The sequence below is a fragment of the Pleurodeles waltl genome, chromosome 7 (genome assembly GCF_031143425.1).
Source record: "Pleurodeles waltl isolate 20211129_DDA chromosome 7, aPleWal1.hap1.20221129, whole genome shotgun sequence".
Taxonomy (NCBI): domain Eukaryota; kingdom Metazoa; phylum Chordata; class Amphibia; order Caudata; family Salamandridae; genus Pleurodeles; species Pleurodeles waltl.
Window position 1 is genome coordinate 258717312 of NC_090446.1, and position 19182 is coordinate 258736493.

Below are 19182 nucleotides of genomic sequence, written 5' to 3' on the forward strand. Positions count from 1 at the left end.
ACTAAACTTGTGAAAGAGGATTTTGCGAAGACCACAATAGACTGCAATGCACTGAAGATGGATTCCTGGACCTGAGGACCTGCAAAGGAAGGGGACCAAGTCCAAGAGTCGTGAAAGTGTCCGTGGGGGGCAGGAGCTCATTAAACCCCGGATGAAGGTGCAAAATGGCTGCCTCTGGATGGAAGAAGCTGAAGATTCTGCAACAACGAAAGGTGCTAGAAACTTCTTCTTCAAGCAGAAGATGTCCCACAGAGTGCTGGAGGATGCAGAGTTGTTTCTCTGGCAAAAGACTACAAACTAGCCTTGCTAGCTGCAAGAGGCTCAGTTAAAGAAAAAGGGTGCTGCCCGGGCCTAGGAAGGACCAGGATGTCACCACTTGGGAGAGAAGACAGAGAGGGCTTTCAGCAACGTAGAGAGCCCAAGCACAAGAAGGTAGCACCCGCAGAAGTCCTTGAACACAGGTAAAGGAGACTGAACACAGCGGTCATCTCAACACTACAAAAGAGGGTCCCACGAAGCCGGAGGTCAACTCAGGGAGTTGAGCAATGCAGGACGGAGTGCTATGGGGCCTGGGCTTGACTGTGCATGAAGGATTCCTTGGAAATGTGCACAGAAGCCATAGTAGCTGCAGTTTACGCAGTGCACAGGATTACTGTCTGGAGAGGGGAGGCAAGGACTTACCTCCTCCAAATTTGGACAGTTGGACCACTGGACAGTCTGGGTCACTTGGGTGCACAACCTGTGTTCCAGGTGCCATGCGCGTCAAGATGAGAGGGGTCCCAGGGTACCGGTGACAATAAAGTTTGGTGCCTGCTGAAGCACGATGAAGGCAAGCAGCCCCCAAAGCATGCACCACCAGGAAACAGTCGAGAAACAATGTCGCTGGTAGTCTTCTTGGTACTTTGTTGCAGTTTTGCAGGCATCCTGGAGCAGTCAGCGGTCGATCCTTGGCAGAAGTCAAAGAGAGAGGTGCAGAGGAACTCTGATGAATTCTTGCAAGTCGTTATCTGAGGAAAAGCCCACAGGAGAGACCCTAAATAGCCATCAGAGGAGGATTGGCCACCTAGTCAGGTAAGCACCTATCAGGAGGGGTCTCTGACATCACACGCTGGCACTAGCCACTCAGAGGTCTCAAGAGTGCCCTCACACCTCTGGATCCAAGATGGCAGAGGTCTGGGACACATTAGGAGGAGCTCTGGGCACCACCCCTGGTGTGGTGATGGACAGGGGAGTAGTCACTCCCCTTTCTTTTGTCCAGTTTTGTGCCAGAGCAGGGACTGAGGGTCCCTTGGACCGGTGTAGACTGGCTTATGCAAGGAGGGCACCATCTGTGCTCTTCAAAGCATTTCCAGAGGCTGGGAGAGGCTACTCTTCCCCAGCCCTTAACACTAATTTTCAAAGGGAAAGGGTGTAACACCTTCTCTCAGAGGAAATTCTTTGTTCTGCCTTCTTGGGACTGGACTGCCCAGACCCCAGGAGGGCAGAACCATGTCTGTGGGGTGGCAGCAGCGGTAGCTGCAGAGAAAACCCCAGAGAGCTGGATTGGCAGTACCCGGGGTCGATAGTGGAGCTCCGGGGATGCATGGGATTGGCACCCCAATACCAGATTTGGCATGGGGGACAATTCCATGATCTTACACATGCTACATGGCCATATTCGGAGTTACCATTGTGAAGCTACATATAGGTATTGACCTATATGTAGTGCACACGTTTAATGGTGTCTCCGTACTCACAAAGTCCAGGGAAATGGTCCTGAACTATGTGGGGGCACCTTTGCTAGTGCAGGGGTGCCCTCACACTTAGTAACTTTGCACCTAACCTTCAGCAAGTGAAGGCTAGACATATAGGTGACTTATAAGTTACTTAAGTGCAGTGAAAATGGCTGTGAAATATTGTGTGCGTTGTTTCACTCAGCCTGCAGTGGCAGTCCTGTGTAAGATTTGTCTGAGCTCCCAAAGGGTGGTAAAAGAAATGCTGCAGCCCATAGGGATCTCCTGGAACCCCAATACCCTCGGTACCTAGGTACCATAAACTAGGGAATTATAAGGGTGTTCCAGTGTGCCAATTAGAATTGATAAAAAAAAGGTAACTAGCCTATAGTGATAATTTTAAAGGCAGAGAGAGCATAAGCACTGAGGTTCTGGTTAGCAGAGGCTCAGTGACACAGTTAGTCACTACACAGATACACACATTCAGGCCACAAACTATGAGCACTGGGGTCCTGGCTAGCAGGATCCCAGTGAGACAGGAAAAAACAAACCTACATACATGTAAAAATAGGGGTAACATGCCAGGCAAGATAGTACTTTCCTACAAAAATATAGACCTGGAATTTCTTGATCAAAACAAAAAAAGGCAAAAATTCATTCTGCCATTCACTTGTTGTTACATATGCCCATTCCGGACCAATGTACCTTCGATCTGCAATTGATTTTCTTTTTCAATCTGCAATCTCCATTTAACTCCACATCGCTCAAATCTTCTTTTCTTGTGTCTTTTTCTTCCTCAGTTGTTGCCAGTGTAATGGCTTATTTCCTCTTTGGTTGGGACTGTGGACATGTATCACCTTTCAGTGGACCTTTTGTCAATGCTCTTTTCAGTGTTGGACTTGTGACTTCATTCGGTGCTGTAGGATTTTCTTTTGACGTACCTGCTTCTGGTTCTAGAGGAGTCAGATCATTTTGGTTTTGATCCGCCTCAACTCCTTCACCCTCAGGGCTTTCTGTTTGCTCTATTTGTCTCTCAAGATCATGTGCTTCTGGGAGAGCCCTCCTCTGATGAGACTCTCCTGTCACCTCGATCAAGGCTGGTCCACCATCACCCTCCTGTATTCCTTCTGTTTCGTCTCTCACTGGAGTATTTGGACCACTTTCAGTTTGCTCAGAGTCAGTCATCGTTTCTCCCTCTCCTGTTTCCTATTCTGGAGTTGGTCTGAAAGTTGTTGGTATTCTCAACAACCCTTCTTCATTGTCCAAAGAACACAGTACTTTCTGAGTATGACTTGCGTGGATCAAGTTCAGAAATCCAGCACAGTTCACAGCTGTAGTAGTAACCAGCACTACTTGGTAGGGGCCTTTCCACTGAGGCGCCAAGCACGTCTTTCTCACATGTTTTCTGATCACAACCCAGTCTCCCGCATTTAGGTTGAGACTTTCATTTTGTAGCAGTTGCAGTGTGGTGGCCTCCACCTGATGAGAAAAAGAAGGAGCCACATCAGCCAGGCCTTTGCAGTAGTCCAACACTATGGGGGTCATTACAACCCTGGCGGACGGTGTTAAAGCTGCAGTAATACCGCAAACAGGCCGGCGGAAAAAAAAAGGGAATTATGACCCTGGCGGAAACCGCCAACAAAGACTGCCACTTTAACACACCGCCCGCTCAGCGGTACAGACAAGCAGCGCGGCGGTCACCGCCAACAGACAGGCGGAAGACAATGTACCGCCCATAGTATCACAACCCACCAATCCGCCACCTTTTCCGGGGCGGATTCACCGTGGATAAAAACACGGCGGAAACAGTTACTGCAATGGGAAAACGCTCACCTGAACATATCCCACGAGGAACGAGGACTCCATGGAGCCGGAACTCCAAATACTCCCTGCGCTTGTCTTTCTGCTCCTTTACGACCACCATCTACGTAGGCGCCGAAGACAACGGTGAGTACTGCACCTACGATATGGAGGAGTGGGGAGGCAAAAGTTAGGGGGACACCCACGAAACACCCCCACCCCACCCTCGCATATTACAACATACACACCAATGCATCCACAAAAATCACAGTAACAACCCACAATCCCCCCGGAAGAATGCAAAGACAAAGCGAAATCCGTTCAAACATTGTAATGTTGCAATATACATGTTTTGAAAAAATATACAGATATGTACGAAAATCAGGCAGAAATATATACATTACGAGAAGTAGTGCAGATATGAACATATCAATGTCCGTGCACCACTAGTCCAAAAATGCAAGGGCGAGGCCCACAACAGATACCTGACCACAATCGGAGAGAACACTGCCGGGGCATCAGATAGAAATACTACAGGCACCTCAGGGGGAAGGGAAGGGGGGGCACCTCAGCCGGATGACTGCAAAGCCAGATCCACGACAGGGCTCCATGCCCACTGTGCCATCCTGGGGAGTGCAAAGCCACAGTCTCTCAAGTCTCTACAGTGGGTGGCTTGCCCACTGTGCCATCCTGGGGAGTGCAAAGCCACAGTCTCTCAAGACTCTACAGTAGGTGGGTTGCCCACTGTGCCATCCTGGGGAGTGCAAAGCCACAGTCTCTCAAGTCTTTACAGTGGGTGGCTTGCCCACTGTGCCATCCTGGGGAGTGCAAAGCCACAGTCTCTCAAGTCTCTACAGTGGGTGGCTTGTCCACTGTGCCATCTGGGGAGTGCAAAGCCACAGTCTCTCAAGTCTCTACAGTTGGTGGCTTGCCCACTGTGCCATCCTGGGAAATGCAAAGCCTCAATTTCGCAAGTAGATAACATCCGCCAGTGGCTCGTGAGGGGGACTGGTGCCCAGACTGGATTAGTCTCCCCGTGAAAGTTCCTGTCCCGTCACTGTCCCAGCTGCACATGGGATAAGGATGCTTGATGTGGCGGTCTATTCATTCTTATCCGGTGCCTGCACTGTTTAGCGGTGCTTTGCCATGGCGGTGCTTGCCCTGTTCAGCGGTCTTCACCATGGCGGTCTTTGCCCTGTTCAGCTGCGCTTTGCCATGGTGGTTCTGGACTGTTCAGTGGTGCTTTGCCATGGCGGTGCTTGCCCTGTTCAGCGGTGCTTTGCCATGGCAGTTCTGGGCTGTTCAGCGGTCTTCACCTTGGCGGTCTTTGCCCTGTTCAGCGGTGCTTTGCCATGGCGGTTCTGGACTGTTCAGTGGTGCTTTGCCATGGCGGTTCTGGTACGGAAATTAGTGTGTGGCAGGACGTTCCGTAGACCGGGCATTGGTGTGTGGCAGGACGTTCCCTAGACTGGGCATTGGTGTGTGGCATGACGTTCCCTCATAGCCCACCTGGGCTGTGGCAGCCGGGGCCCTCCTGGGCACTGACTCCGGCGGTGGTCCCCTGACCAGTGACGATACTTGAGCCCTCCTGGGCTATGACTCCGGCGGTGGTCTCCTGACCAGTGACGATACTTGGGCCCTCCTGGGCTATGACTCCGGCTGTGGTCTCCTGACCAGTGACGATACTTGGGCCCTTCTGGGCACTGACTCCGGCAGTGGCGGTGGTCTCCTGACCAGTGACGATACTTGGGCCCTCCTGGGCTATGACTCCGGCGGTGGTCCCCTGACCAGTGACGATACCTGGGCCCTCCTGGGCACTGACTCCGGCGGTGGCGGTGGCGGTGGTCTCCTGACCAGTGACGATACTTGGGCCCTCCTGGGCTATGACTCTGGCAGTGGTCTCCTGACCAGTGACGATACTTGGGCCCTCCTGGGCTATGACTCCGGCGGTGGTCTCCTGACCAGTGACGATACTTGGGCCCTCCTGGGCTATGACTCCGGCGGTGGTCCCCTGACCAGTGACGATACTTGGGCCCTCCTGGGCTATGACTCCGGCGATGGTCTCCTGACCAGTGACGATACTTGGGCCCTCCTGGGCTATGACTCCGGCAGTGGTCCCCTGACCAGTGACGATACTTGGGCCCTCCTGGGCACTGACTCCGGCGGTGGCGGTGGTCTCCTGACCAGTGACGATACTTGGGCCCTCCTGGGCTATGACTCCGGCGGTGGTCTCCTGACCAGTGACGATTCTTGGGCCCTCCTGGGCACTGACTCCGGCGGTGGCGGTGGTCTCCTGACCAGTGACGATACTTGGGCCCTCCTGGGCTATGACTCCGGCGGTGGCGGTGGTCCCCTGACCAGTGACGACGGTGCTGGCGGTTGGGTCTCGACCACCGGGAATGATGCCGCCCTTCTCCGCCGTGATACTCACAACAGGCTGGGCAGACTTCCTCTGGCCCTTCCCCACCTTTGGTGGAGTCACAGCTGACTCTCCAATCCCCTTGGAACCCATGTGAGTTGTTTTCCCACTAGAAGTCTTCACACGGTCCCGTCGTCCACTCTCCAATTTCATAGCCTTTACAGGGGTTGGGCTGCCAGTGCCTTGGCTCCGGGTCACACTGCCTGCCCTGGTGGCCGGTCCACTCCACATACCTTGAACAGGCACCACTGGTATTGGGGGCTTTTTGGCTGAGGCGCTACGACAGGACTGATGAATTGGAGGGGGGGGCAAAAAGGTCAACTTTACAGAGGGACAGTTTCTGACGAACACTGGGATGGGTGGTTGGAGGGGGTCTGGGAGTGGAGGAAGAGGAGGTGGTTGTAGGAGGTGTCACTTTAGATGTTTTGGGTGCAGGTACTGGAGGCTGTCGTGAGGTGGATGGATGTTGGGTGAGTGATTGCCGGCGTTTGTGTACTTTGGGAGGGGGCGTCACAGACACACTGGGAGAGGACACAGGGGACGTGTAAATGGAAGTGGAGGTGGTGAGTGCAGGTGAGCGGCTTATGGTGCTGGGTGTCCTTGTGCGATTCATGGTGCCTGTAGATGTGGTGCATGCAGGTGTGTGTGTAGACGAGACTGGGAGGGAGGAGGGAGAAGAGGAGGAGGGGGACACAGTGGAGGCAGTGGATGTTGCTGTGTCTGTATGTGGGCGAGGCTTGCATGAGTGCCTGTGGGTTGTGGGGTGCCTATGTTTGCTTGAGCTACTTGTGTGTGCTGACTTGTGTGCATGCTGGTCTGTAGGTGTGCTTGGGATGGACTGGGGTACAGGGGATTGGGTCTGGGTGGAGGAGGTTGGAGAGGGGAGGCTAGACACAGGGACAATGGCTGCCATCAGTGCTGAGGCCAGAGATTGCAGGGTTCGCTGAAGGACAGCCTGACCAGAATGAATGCCCTCCAGGAATGCATTACCGTGTTGCAACTCTCGTTCTACACCCTTGATGGCATTCACAATGGTAGACTGCCCAACAGTGAGTGACCTGAGGAGGTCAATGGCCTCCTCACTGAGGGCAGCAGGGGTGACTGGGGCAGGGCCTGAGGTGCCTGGGGCGAAGGTGATGCCCACCCTCCTTGGTGAGCGGGCACGGGGCGAACGCTGAGGGGCTGCTGGGAGGGCGGTGCTGGTAGGGGAGGTGGCGGCTGTACCTGTAGAAGTGGGGCGCACAGATGGTGCCGCCACCACAAGGGAGCCCCCATCGGCGGACAAGTCCATGTCACTGCTTGGTGATCCGGTGGCCAAGGTGAAGCTCCCCTCGCCCTCCGTCCCACTGGTGCATTCAGAGGCCGTGGTGTGGCCCTCCATAGCCATGTGGGATGCAGGTCCCTCGTGCTCCGGTGCCACTGTACCTCCGCCTGATGATGCTGATGTACAAAAGAACAGGGAGAGCAGAAAAAGGGGGAGGGGGGACAGAAGAAAGACAGGTTGAGTGCATGGCATACCGCTTCCGTTGGCGGACAAGACAGACACAGCAGCCCCCTGCATTACGCCGTGCTCCTGCCCTCTGCATATGCAATTTCTGGGATATGGCCTACATGGCAATGGTGGACATCTGCACACATGGATGCCACAGGGGCAACAATACCTCGACTTGGTACTCTACTGAGGTGGGGTAGAGTGCCAAATGGGCTGCATTACAGAGGGGCCTAGTGTTCGTGTTTCTGGCTGGCCTAGGCACACCCACAGGCCTCCTCCCCCACCCAGACCCCTCTACTGCGCACAAAGTCCGCAGAATGAGGTTGTACTCACCCCCTTGTGTCTGCTGTGATGCCCTCAAGCGCCCATCCAACTCCGGGTAGGCCACTGCCAGGATCCGGAACATCAGGGGGGTCATGATGCGACGGGCACCCCTCCCACGTTGGGAGGCCATCCCCAGCTGAGCCTCCGCCGTCTTCTTGCTGCAGCGGCGATTGTCCTCCCATCTTTTCCGGCAGGGGGTGCCCCGTCTCTGGTGGGCCCCCAGGGTCCGGACCTCCTTGGCGATGGCACGCCAAATGTCCCTCTTCTGGTGGGCGCTGACCTACATGACATGCACAAGGGAAGAGGAACAGTCATTACCAACTGCACCGTCGATGTGAGTGGCCCCCTCCCTACTCTGGCCATGTGGCCCTTTCATTCACATGCATTAATGTTCTATGAACTCTGCCCCCTTCCCTCTTCCAACCAGCCCTCTCCACCCAGGCCTAGCCCATACAACGTGCTCCCTGTGTACTAACCTGTTGGTCTGGAGGACCGTAGAGTAGCGTGTACTGGGGGAGGACCCCGTCTACCAGTTTCTCCAACTCCTGAGCAGTGAAGGCAGGGGCCCTTTCCCCAGATGCCGCAGCCATCTTCGCTTCCAGACCGAGGTCACAGCAGCACTTGCAGTGTAGGTCCTCTCCTGTCGAAGGTCAGGTATCTAGTGATTGAACAGATAGAAAATGGCGGTGACATCCGCAGCGGTGACGTCCGCGGCGGTGCACATCATCACCGCCGGCGCACCTGTTCATTGGCTCCTGGGGCCCATAGGGTCCAATGTTAACCAATGCAGCATAGCGCTGTGGTCTACGACCGCCTACCGCGACGGTGTGCAACACCAGCGCTGTTAGTGCACAATCCCATTGTCCCAGTTTAGAGGTCAGGCAGCCGCCATTTCAGGGACCCACATGGCTTCATTTACCTCTGCGTCACACATAGCTAGGCCTACACTCAACACACATACAGGAAGGGTTTTGTGATTGGTGTAGTCTTGTGTGTAACTGTGGGTACATACCTGGAGGAAAAATGACTGATTCGTCGCTGTTATCCTTCGTAGGCACCGTCAGCTGGGACATGTGAGAAGATGGCGGAATCCTCAGTTGTACCGACCGCTGGTGGACCTGTTGACAATGGAAGAGCGACATGTAATCGTCACCTACAGGTTTGACCATGCCACAATCCAGGAACTATGTACCCAGTTGGAGCCAGACCTGATGTCACCAATCCACCATCCGACTGAAATCCCCCCTGACGTGCAGGTGCTGTCAGTGCTCCATTTCCTTGCAAGTGGGTCATTCCAGACAACAGTGGCCATGGCATCAGGGATGTCCCAGCCTATGTTTTCCAACGTTTTGTCCAGAGTGTTGTCTGCCCTGCTGAAACACGTAAGGAGATATATCATTTTCCCTGAGGTGGAAGATTTGCCTACAGTTAAAGGTGACTTCTATGCCCTGGGACATATCCCCAACGTCATAGGTGCCATTGATGGGACCCATGTAGCTCTGGTCCCCCCCCACAGAAGTGAACAGGTGTACAGAAACAGGAAGAGTTATCATTCCATGAATGTTCAGATGGTCTGTTTGGCAGACCAGTACATCTCCCAGGTAAATGCTATGTTCCCTGGCTCAGTGCATGACGCCTACATCCTGCGGAATAGAAGCATCCCTGATATGATGGCTCAACTCCAGAGGCACCATGTATGGCTATTGGGGGACTCTGGTTACCCCAACCTGTCATGGCTACTGACCCCAGTGAGGAATCCCAGGACCAGGGCAGAGGAACGCTACAATGAGGCCCATGGGTGGACTAGGAGGGTGATCGAACGAACCTTTGGCCTCCTGAAGGCCAGGTTCAGGTGCCTCCATATGACAGGTGGTTCCCTATTCTACTCACCGAAGAAGGTGTGCAAGATCATCATCGCCTGCTCGATGCTTCATAATTTGGCTTTGCGACGCCAGGTGCCTTTTCTGCAGGAGGATGGTCCAGATGACGGTGTTGTGGCAGCTGTGGAGCCTGTGGAGCCTGTGGAGCCTGTGGACAGTGATGAGGAGGAAGCTGAGGAAGAAGACAATGACAACAGGGAGTCAGTCATACAGCAATATTTCCAGTGAGACACAGATGAGAACATTTTCATTTTTAACATTACATTAACTTTCACACGTCTACCTCTATCCTGTCTGTCAATTTCAACCAGTATTTGGTAGCTGAGTTGTACCTTTCCATTACGGTTTCACAGGTGTGGTTACCAACATGTGTCATCTGCTTGCATCCTTCAAGGACTTGTAATGTGTGACATAGGTATGTTGGCTTTACAATGGGAAACGCATTATGAGTCTGTCATTGATAATACATATTTACAATATCACAGACTGACTCCAGATTGTTTTGTGTTTCAAGGGTGTTTATTGAAGTGCTCAGAAATGGGAGGGGGTTGTAAAATGGTGAGGGGTGATGGCGGAGGAATGTCCATGGCAGAGTCCAGTCTATTAGTCTCACAGGTGCACTGCCCATCTGGGCATAGTAAGTGGAGCTGGGGCAGTTCAAGTATGGACAGGGTAACAAAGTGGGTCAGTGGGGGGACAATCAGGGTGGTCTCATTTCCTGGCAGGGGTCTTGCCATCTTGCTCTGTCCTGTTCCTGGATCTCAGGGACCGCTTGCGTGGTGGTTGTCCATCTGCAGGGGGTGGGGTGAGGGTGTGGTGGTCCTGTGGCGGGGCGTCCTGCCCACTAGCGCCGGCGGAGGTGGTGGGCGGTTCATCGTCCTGGCTAGCGTCAGGGGCCCCTTGGAGTGCCACGGTGTCCCTCAGGGTCTGCTGTATGTCTTTCAGCACCCCTACGATGGTGCCGAGGGCGGAGCTGATGGTCCTGAGCTCCTCCCTGAACCCCAAATACTGGTCCTCCTGCAGGCGCTGGATCTCCTGAAACTTTACCAGGACCGTTGCCATCGTCTCCTGGGAGTGGTGGTATGCTCCCATGATGGAGGTGAGGGCCTCGTGGAGAGTGGGTTCCCTTGGCCTGTCCGCCCCCTGTCACACAGCAGCCCTCCCAGTTCCCCTGTATTCCTGTGCCTCCGTCCCCTGGACCGTGTGCCCACTACCACTACCCCCAGGTCCCTATTGTTGTTGGGGTGGTGGGTTATCCTGGGTTCCCTGTAGGGGTGGACACACCGCTGATTGACCTGTCCTGGGTACGGAGGTTTGGGCCCGCTGGGTGGGTGCTGTGCTGGTGTTACAAGAGGGTGGAAGGTCAGTGTTGGGCTGTGACTGTGCAAGGGTAACCGACTGTCCCGAGGCCCACGATGGTCCGGGCTGGTCATCAGGATCCAGTAGGGCAGAGCTGCTATCGTCACTGTGGGCCTCTTCTGGGTGGGGAGTGGTGTTGTCTGGACCCTCTGTTGTGGTGACGGTCCTTCGGGTTCCTGCAGGGGCAAAAGAACTTGATTAATGCATTTGTGTGTGTCATGGTGTGCAATGGGTGGGTGTACCCCGGTGCAGGCATTCCTGTGTGGGGGTTTGTGTGATGATGGTTAGGGGGTTGTTCTGGGTATGTGCAGTGGGCATGCTTTAGTGCTGGGTGTCCATGCTTAGTTGTGTCATGCAGGGCTTGGTGTTGGGATGGGTGGTTTGTAGGTCGTTCCACCTCTTCCTGATGTCCTCCCTATTTCTTGGATGCTGTCCCACAGCGTTGACCCTGTCCACGATTCTTCGCCATAGCTCCATCTTCCTGGCTATGGAGGTGTGCTGTACCTGTGAGCCAAATAGCTGTGGCTCTACCCGGATGATTTCCTCCACCATGACCCTGAGCTCCTCCTCGGAGAAGCGGGGGTGTCTTTGGCGTGACATGGGGGGGTGTGTGATATGTGGGGCGGTGTGAGTGTTGATGTGTGTGGTGATGTGTAGTGGTGTGTGGTGTTTTGTGCGTGGATGTGGTGTGGGTGATGGTGTTGTGTGCCTCTGTATGGTGGTGTTGTCTTGGCTATGCTGTCTCTCTGGCCTTCGTCCTTGAATTTTGGTTGTAGGGGTTTGTGGGTGATGTGGGTGTGTGTTTTATATTGAGTTGGGTGTGTGGGAGTGGTGTTTGTATGTGTATCAGGTGTGTGTATTTGTAATTGTCCAATGTGGCGGTGTTTTGGAGATCTGTGTGTATTTTGAGCGCGGCGGTGTATACCGCCAATGGAATACCGTGGTTGAAAGACCGCCACGTGGATTCGTGGGTCGTAATAGCATGGGCGTGTTTCTGTTGGCGTGGAGGTGGAGGTTTTGTTTTCGCCACTTTAACACTGACCTTTGGTGTGGCGGAGTTGTGTGGGTGTCTGTATTTCGGCGGATTCCGAGATGTGTGTCATAATAGCTGTGGCGGACTACCGCGGCGGCGGCGGTGTATTGGCGGTCTTCTGCACGGCGGTAAGCACCTTTTACCGCCAATGTTGTAATGACCCCCTATATCATCTGTTATGTTCACAAGAGCATTTGCAGGAACCGCTGGCAGCCTCATTGCTCTGCCCATGTAATATTTCATTACATCAGGAGATGGTGCACATGTGACTGGATCTCTCTGAGGTTCTTTGGTCGGCCAACCTACACTCCTCTTACACTCGACCGATAAGTTGGCTGGAACTATATTTCTAACAGGGTGTTCAGACCTTCCCATAGGCATTTTGCAAGATTCACAAACCTATCTGTTTGCTGGTACCATTTCACTGGCTTCTCTCTCAACCTGGGATAGTCATTTGTAAATGATAATATGTCACTTCTGCTCCAAGGGACATGTACACAGTTCCCTTCTGGAATTTCTCTCATTGGTAACATTTTTACTGAGTTCTCGGTTTGCTGTACATTTACAGTAAGATTTCCAGAGTCTCTTTTCCTTTATCTCTTTTCTTTGCCCATCTGCCTTTCCATTTATCCAAGGCACCCCATGTCTGAATGCTCTGAACTAATTCTCTAATGTGAATTTTCATTCCTGGTACCTTCATGTCATCCAAGTCTTCTGAGTCAAATTCTAACGTGTAACTCCTCTTTAAGTGTTTTGTTTTCTCAATTTCTATGTCATATTTTCCCGGTAAGTCTGCTAATTTCTGATGTACCATTCCTACTTTGTTGTTAATCAATTGGAACAAATAACACATCTCAGCTTCCCTGTATGAGTCAATTCTGTTTAATCCTATTGTTCCCTCAATTATTTCTTCTGCTTCTAGTCTAAGTCTAGTCAAATTCAGGGCATATCCTCCACAGGAATTACCTTGGGTGCTACTCAGCTTCTCCAACCATTCAGTTAACTGCTGAGCTGCTAAACCTTTTAAAGAAATGTAATTATTACTTGCAACTGGCACCTGCTATAATGTTAAGCTCTGGGTCTCTGGTGTCATTGTGCTTGGATTAGGACATGTCCCAAGTCTTCCCTGATTATCTGGAGGAGTCCTAAAGGAACCTAAGTCTATTAATGGACCTGATCCATCAAGGTCGGTCTCAATGGGGTCATCATTTTAGCATGCTCATTAAATCGTTCCCTTTCTACGCTCTCATTTAGAGTTCTCAGCTCATTGTTCTCATTATTTCCCTGGACAAACAAGGGTATGACCAGACCTATGGTGACCAGTATGGACAGTGCATCTGGACTGGTACTGGCATTAGACTCTCTCGGGTACATTACTCCTGTATTTTGATTAATCAATGCAGACATTTCTGCATGAGATCCTGTTATTGGGGTGTATCCTGGATCTGTCTGAGCTTGCATAGGGGACATTAAATGTGGGGTGGACTCTCTCTGGATCAAAGTCAGTTTTGGGTAAACCTGTCCTGGCTGCACTACTAGGTTTGTTGCAATATTTACTATTGGCACAGCTGGGTAAATTCTTGGTATGCCCATCTGCGGCATAGGCACTAGAATTGCAGAAGTACTCGGAATGCTATGGCTAACCTGTATCTGGCTCTGTGTGGACTCAACTGGAGTTGGGCTGTAGGATCTACACTGTAACTTGAATCTTTCTCATGGGCTGCATATGGCGGGGGACGATTTCTCGGTAACTGCAAAATGACCTCATCATCATCTGAGTCTTCATTGAGAGTCAAAGACTTTCTAGATTCTGTCAATCTCTGCTCTTTGTCATCAGAAGGATAGGAATCCCTCTTTCTAGTGCTCTTTCTAGCTTTGTTCCCGTTCTCTTGGGTAATTGCAGGAAACATCTTAATTCCCTGCAACGTCTCAGTTCGCCAAAATTTCTGATAATTATTCCACCTTGCCTCCGCTAAAGTCTTCTCAGCTTTTCTTATTCTCCTTTCAAACCACAATTGCTGCTGTTTGGCTACTAGTTCCCAAATGGCTAAAGCTTCAAACTGTGCTTGTCTCAGTGGAGGTTTCAGATCATATAGGGCCAGATGTAGGAAACTGTTTGCGACTCGCAAACGGCAAAAATTGCCGTTTGCGAGTCGCAAACCTGAGTTTCCTATGCAGAAATGCATTTTGCGAGTCGGGACCGACTCGCAAAATGCATTTCCGAATCGCAAATAGGAAGGGGTGTTCCCTTCCTATTTGCAATTCGCAGTGGAATGCAATTCCATTTGCGACCGCGTATGCGGTCGCAAATGGAGTCGCAGTTACCATCCACTTGAAGTGGATGGTAACTCACTCGCAAATTGGAAGGGGTCCCCATGGGACCCCTTCCCCTTTGTGAATGGACCACAAAATATTTTTTCAGGGCAGGTAGTGGTCCAAGGGACCACTACCTGCCCTGAAAAAATTCCGAAACTAAAGGTTTCGGATTTTTTTTTTAAGTGCAGCTCGTTTTCCTTTAAGGAAAATGGGCTACACTTAAAAAAAAAAAAACTGCTTTATTGATAAGCAGTCATGAACATGGAGGTCTGCTGACTACAGCAGGCCTCCATGTTAGCGAGTGGCCATAGTCGCTATGGGGCCGCAATTTGCGACCCACCTCATTAATATTAATGAGGTGGGTCTTTGCGACCCCATAGCAACTCACAGACGGTGTCGCTCGGACTCGCAAATTGCAACTCGCAATTTGCAATATTGCTACATCTGGCCCTTAGTACCCTCTACAAATTCTCTAACATCCTCAAATTAAATGTTCCATGGGCAGGGAATGCTAAACTCCTGTCTCTCTCTCTTTTGCTTTGCATCATTGTTTCAACCAAATAATTGTTTTTTAAATATAATATAGGCTGGTGTTCCTTCTGGGGGAGTAACTTCTATTCTAGCTGGTATAAACATATCTCCCCTTAGGGCACTCTTTAAAGCTTTGAAAAATTTCATTTTCTGTAATTCACGCTACTTTCAATCAAATCGACTGCCTTCTCAACCAATTGCGCTTCACTGTTGTCCACCAATCCGTTTGTGACCCTTCTCACGAACCAACGTATCCCAGTGCGGCTCCGATGATGTCACACACACAGCGGCTGACAAAGCCCTTCAGCTTGCCCTCCTAAACTCAGATCCACACAAATCTAATGCAAAATACTGTGAGCACTAAATCAAAACCCAGTACACAAATGTGTCTGCTTAATACAGGTAGGTAACACAATCGCTTCAGAAACCTTACTGATTTTTCACTGTGGCATTTCGCTCTGCCAGCTACTCCTTCTAACTCAGTTTCCCTGACTTGCAAGTGAAATTCGACCCGCAAATTTCACTCTTAACCAATCATTGGATCCTCCTGTCTCTTAACATGCACTCTTGAATTTGTCAACCATGCCTGAGTGACCTATTAAGACATACAAATTACAACATAAACCAAGTGTCTCATACGATAATTCAATACTCTGGAGCCTTAGATCATGCAGGGCCCCTATACCAACAGCCATGTGGACAATTTCTTAGCACAAAGCACCACAAACAGTTCGACCACTTCCCTACTCTCACACTTCAGAGTATGCAAACTGCTTCAACAACTTCATTTTGAATACGCAAACTCCGAAAACCCTCACAATTCACCTGAGATTTACGTAAATTGTCTAAGTGCAACACCTATTACATTCACTCTGCCTCTAGAATGCAGAGAGCATCCGCAAAGAAGCATTGGCAAACTCCAAGGATTTGGGAAAGTCATAGTAGGTTCTTAGGGACACATTTTCTTTCCATCTTGAATCATTGAATCCGAAAATCTTCATCAAATCTGTGAATTAATTTGACCTCATAGGGAGACTACACATCAACTCTTTTACCACTTCTAAAGAAAAAAGGAACTTATGTCTACTCTGCTATCAATTCTGGAGAAAAGGAACTTATGATGTGCTCTTATGAAGCCTAACCCTCCTGCTCTCTTACCATTTCTAGAGGGCAAAAAATACTTTACCATGTGCTCTTAAAGAGCGTAAGGGGAACTTTATGATGGCCTCTTAAGGAGACGTAACCTTATGAAGGACTCTATGATGGATTCCCTATGGAGACTAACCATCCTACTCTGCTACCATTTGGTTAGCACATCGGTCCTTATTTGATATTTATATGTTAATAGATAAGGGGACGCATTACAAGTTGATTCATCTTTTGGCTACACTTAGAGTAATTCCACCATAAGTCCCTAAACTCAAAATAATTTCAGCATCATAATCAATGAACATCAACAAATATCTCAGGACTAAATAATCTTCACGCACCATGACCCATTTGGTCATGAATAACCACACCATTTAGTAAAAGTTAGAAGGTTTATTTTCCGAGATTAACAATGCTAAAATCAAATAAGTCAATCTCAAAATCAACTGATAGACATACACAAATAACACTGGTTGACCAAATCATCTAAAGAATCTCAATGTAATTAATGAATTGCTTGTCAAACACTCTACGATCACAGTACAAATCAATAATAGGAATAACTGTGCATTAGATAGAACATACATTAAGTTCAGCAAATGAAAAAAATGCCAATTTGTTTAGTAATAAGTTGTCAGCATCACCAGTGTGTCCCTGTCTATCCCTCAGATTGAAATAGCATGTTTGGGCTTCCTGCAAAATAGTTTTAGTCAAAATTAATTTGGAAAACATCTAGATATGGCTCTAACAAATAGTGGTTGGTACATAGAACAACTAGAATTATCTCCAACAAGAAAATAGCATTTTGTTATACCTCTCCTCAATATGGATAGGCAAGCTGCGATTCTCTTCATCAGCTGGACATCTGTCTGGTCTTCTTCAGCAAAGGGCAATGAAAGAGGATGGGTCAGACACAGGGGTCTCTACTCAACCTAAACCATGAAACAATCCCTAATCAGCATCAAATTATTTAGCCATCAAGCTTCAAAGTTAAAAAAAGAATAAAGTAATCAGGAACTGCTCACTCTCCAAACAGAGTAGAATGAGTGCCACTGACAAAATGCCAAGAAGTGAAAAAGTTAAGTTTTTCCTCTTTGAAGTTGGGTTAAGTCAAAATCTCATAAAGAACTTCCCACATTACCATTGGTCAGAAAATCATATGTTTACTGTCAATCCAATTAGAGCTTAAATTCAAATCTTTGATATAACTAAACTATCTTTCACACGTTGATGATTGGTTCTTCTTCTTTCGTTCCCATTGTCCAACTCGTCAGGTAACTTTCTTTTACCCATCCATACTGTAGTCAGTTCGCCCATTGTTAGTTCCTAGGAACATTGCTGTCTCACACATCAAGTCTACATTTGTATCCTTTTGAGTACAACATGATTATAGAGGCAGTTCTCATGAGAAAATTAAAGGCTACTGTTACATATTTGGTCCACTTCAGCGAGAACAATGTATCTTTTTTTTCTAGACATAAATTCACAATTGTATTCAGACATTGCAGTTTAATATGAGGCTGTGCAATACTTAGGCCCAATCCTCGCTAATTTAAGGCTTACAATTAATATGCAAATACATAGCATCAAATCACCAATATGACACAGTACTGCAAAAAATTATATATGCATGCTTCTAAATGAACATTATTATGCACTTATTAAAACATTACGTATTTTATGATGGCCACTCATGTGGGCACATTTTCCAAGTCACCCATTATTGTCTACATTATCTACATTTTATGCAAATTCATAACTCGAAATACATAAAATTCATTAGTAATAAGTTCTGTGTTCACAACTTCAAGCAGCGCTACGCTTTAGTGCGTGATGAACATCACAATCAACATTCATGAATGAACATTGAGAAAAATGTAGTTCAATTAATTGTTGGGCTTAACTTCAAAATGAAAACTTTTTGCGAAATATCATCTTTTCCACTCTGAAGGTGCTAAATCATTGTAAGTGGTACGACAAATGTTACTGGAGCAGTTGGCTTACATATTTGTATTGTTTTCTCTATATAATGACTGAAATGACAAAATGTATCAGGGATACTTGTAATTCACAGTCCACTGTTCTTAAGGAGAAACCGCGCAGAGACCCCCTCTCTCCCAACCCTGGTAAATAACTAAATTTCCTCTCCTAGCAATTTAGTCAAATGGCAAGTAAAAAACAACTCTGTTATTGTGGATAATACCTTTGTTCTACACACCAATAACTGTCAGCAGGGGTCACCTCAAGTAAAATGCCATTTCAAACAAAAAAACGCTACTGTCTGTTCGTCTAATTATAATGCAGCACCAATCTAATGCATAATTGCATGATAACAATGTAAAACTGGAGGGATAGAAAGCAAACCCACTGTTTCTTTCTTGTCGCCATCAGAAACACATCAAATGACAGAAATGTGGCTTTTAGAGAGATCGTTCCTGATACAGAGTCCTCTGTTAACTGTCAACTTTAGTCCTGTGACAAAGAAGAGTTTTGTATCGGAAGAGGTGTCTTCATAATGCCATGAATAACTCTCAGCGGGTCTTATCTGCTTTGTGGAGAATAAAAGATAAAAAGGCATGATATCCACTTTTAAATATATTCTTTGAAACATAGGCACATTACACAGAATGTTCATTATTTTAAAAAGTGTACTTGATTTAGCTACTGCCATACCTTTTTGATTTCGTTTACCTTTAGCAAAATTGTTCTATATTTTGTGGGAGGGCTGCAGGATGTGGTTGTAAAGAGACAGCTAGAAATAGGGGCAATGTTTACAAATGTTTCTGCTAATCAAAACTTTTTTCTCATTTTCTATGAGAAGTGTTGATTGTCTTTATTTGATTTGAAATTTTGTACCTACTAATTAGCTATATCATGGGTGCTGAAATAAGCGGTGTGGAGTTTGCCCCAGATGACTGGCCCCATTAAGACCACTGTAGCGGTCAGATCACCACCAATGTGGTGGCCTGACAGCCATATTATGACTGTGGCGATTGCACCATGGTCGAACCGCCAGATTTCCTCGACTGGAGGGGCTGGTGGTGCTGGTGGTCCTAATCCGCCAGAGCAGCGCTACAAACAGTGCTGCCCTGAGGATTACGAGCCCCTTCTCCGCTGGCAATTACATAGCGGTAGCGCTGCCATGTAAAGGCTGGCGTAGAAGGGTG

The 19182-nt window shown here is 49.0% G+C and overlaps 1 long non-coding RNA gene across 1 annotated transcript in view; it reads left to right on the plus strand.

Moving 5' to 3' along the window:
* LOC138247243 (uncharacterized) overlaps nucleotides 1-18545 on the plus strand; it is a 143422-nt gene extending 124877 nt beyond the window's left edge. Inside the window, exon 4 of the long non-coding RNA XR_011194383.1 lies at nucleotides 18407-18545. This is a non-coding gene — a long non-coding RNA (uncharacterized lncRNA). The remainder of the gene's footprint in view (nucleotides 1-18406) is intronic.
* Nucleotides 18546-19182: the final 637 nt, after the last annotated feature.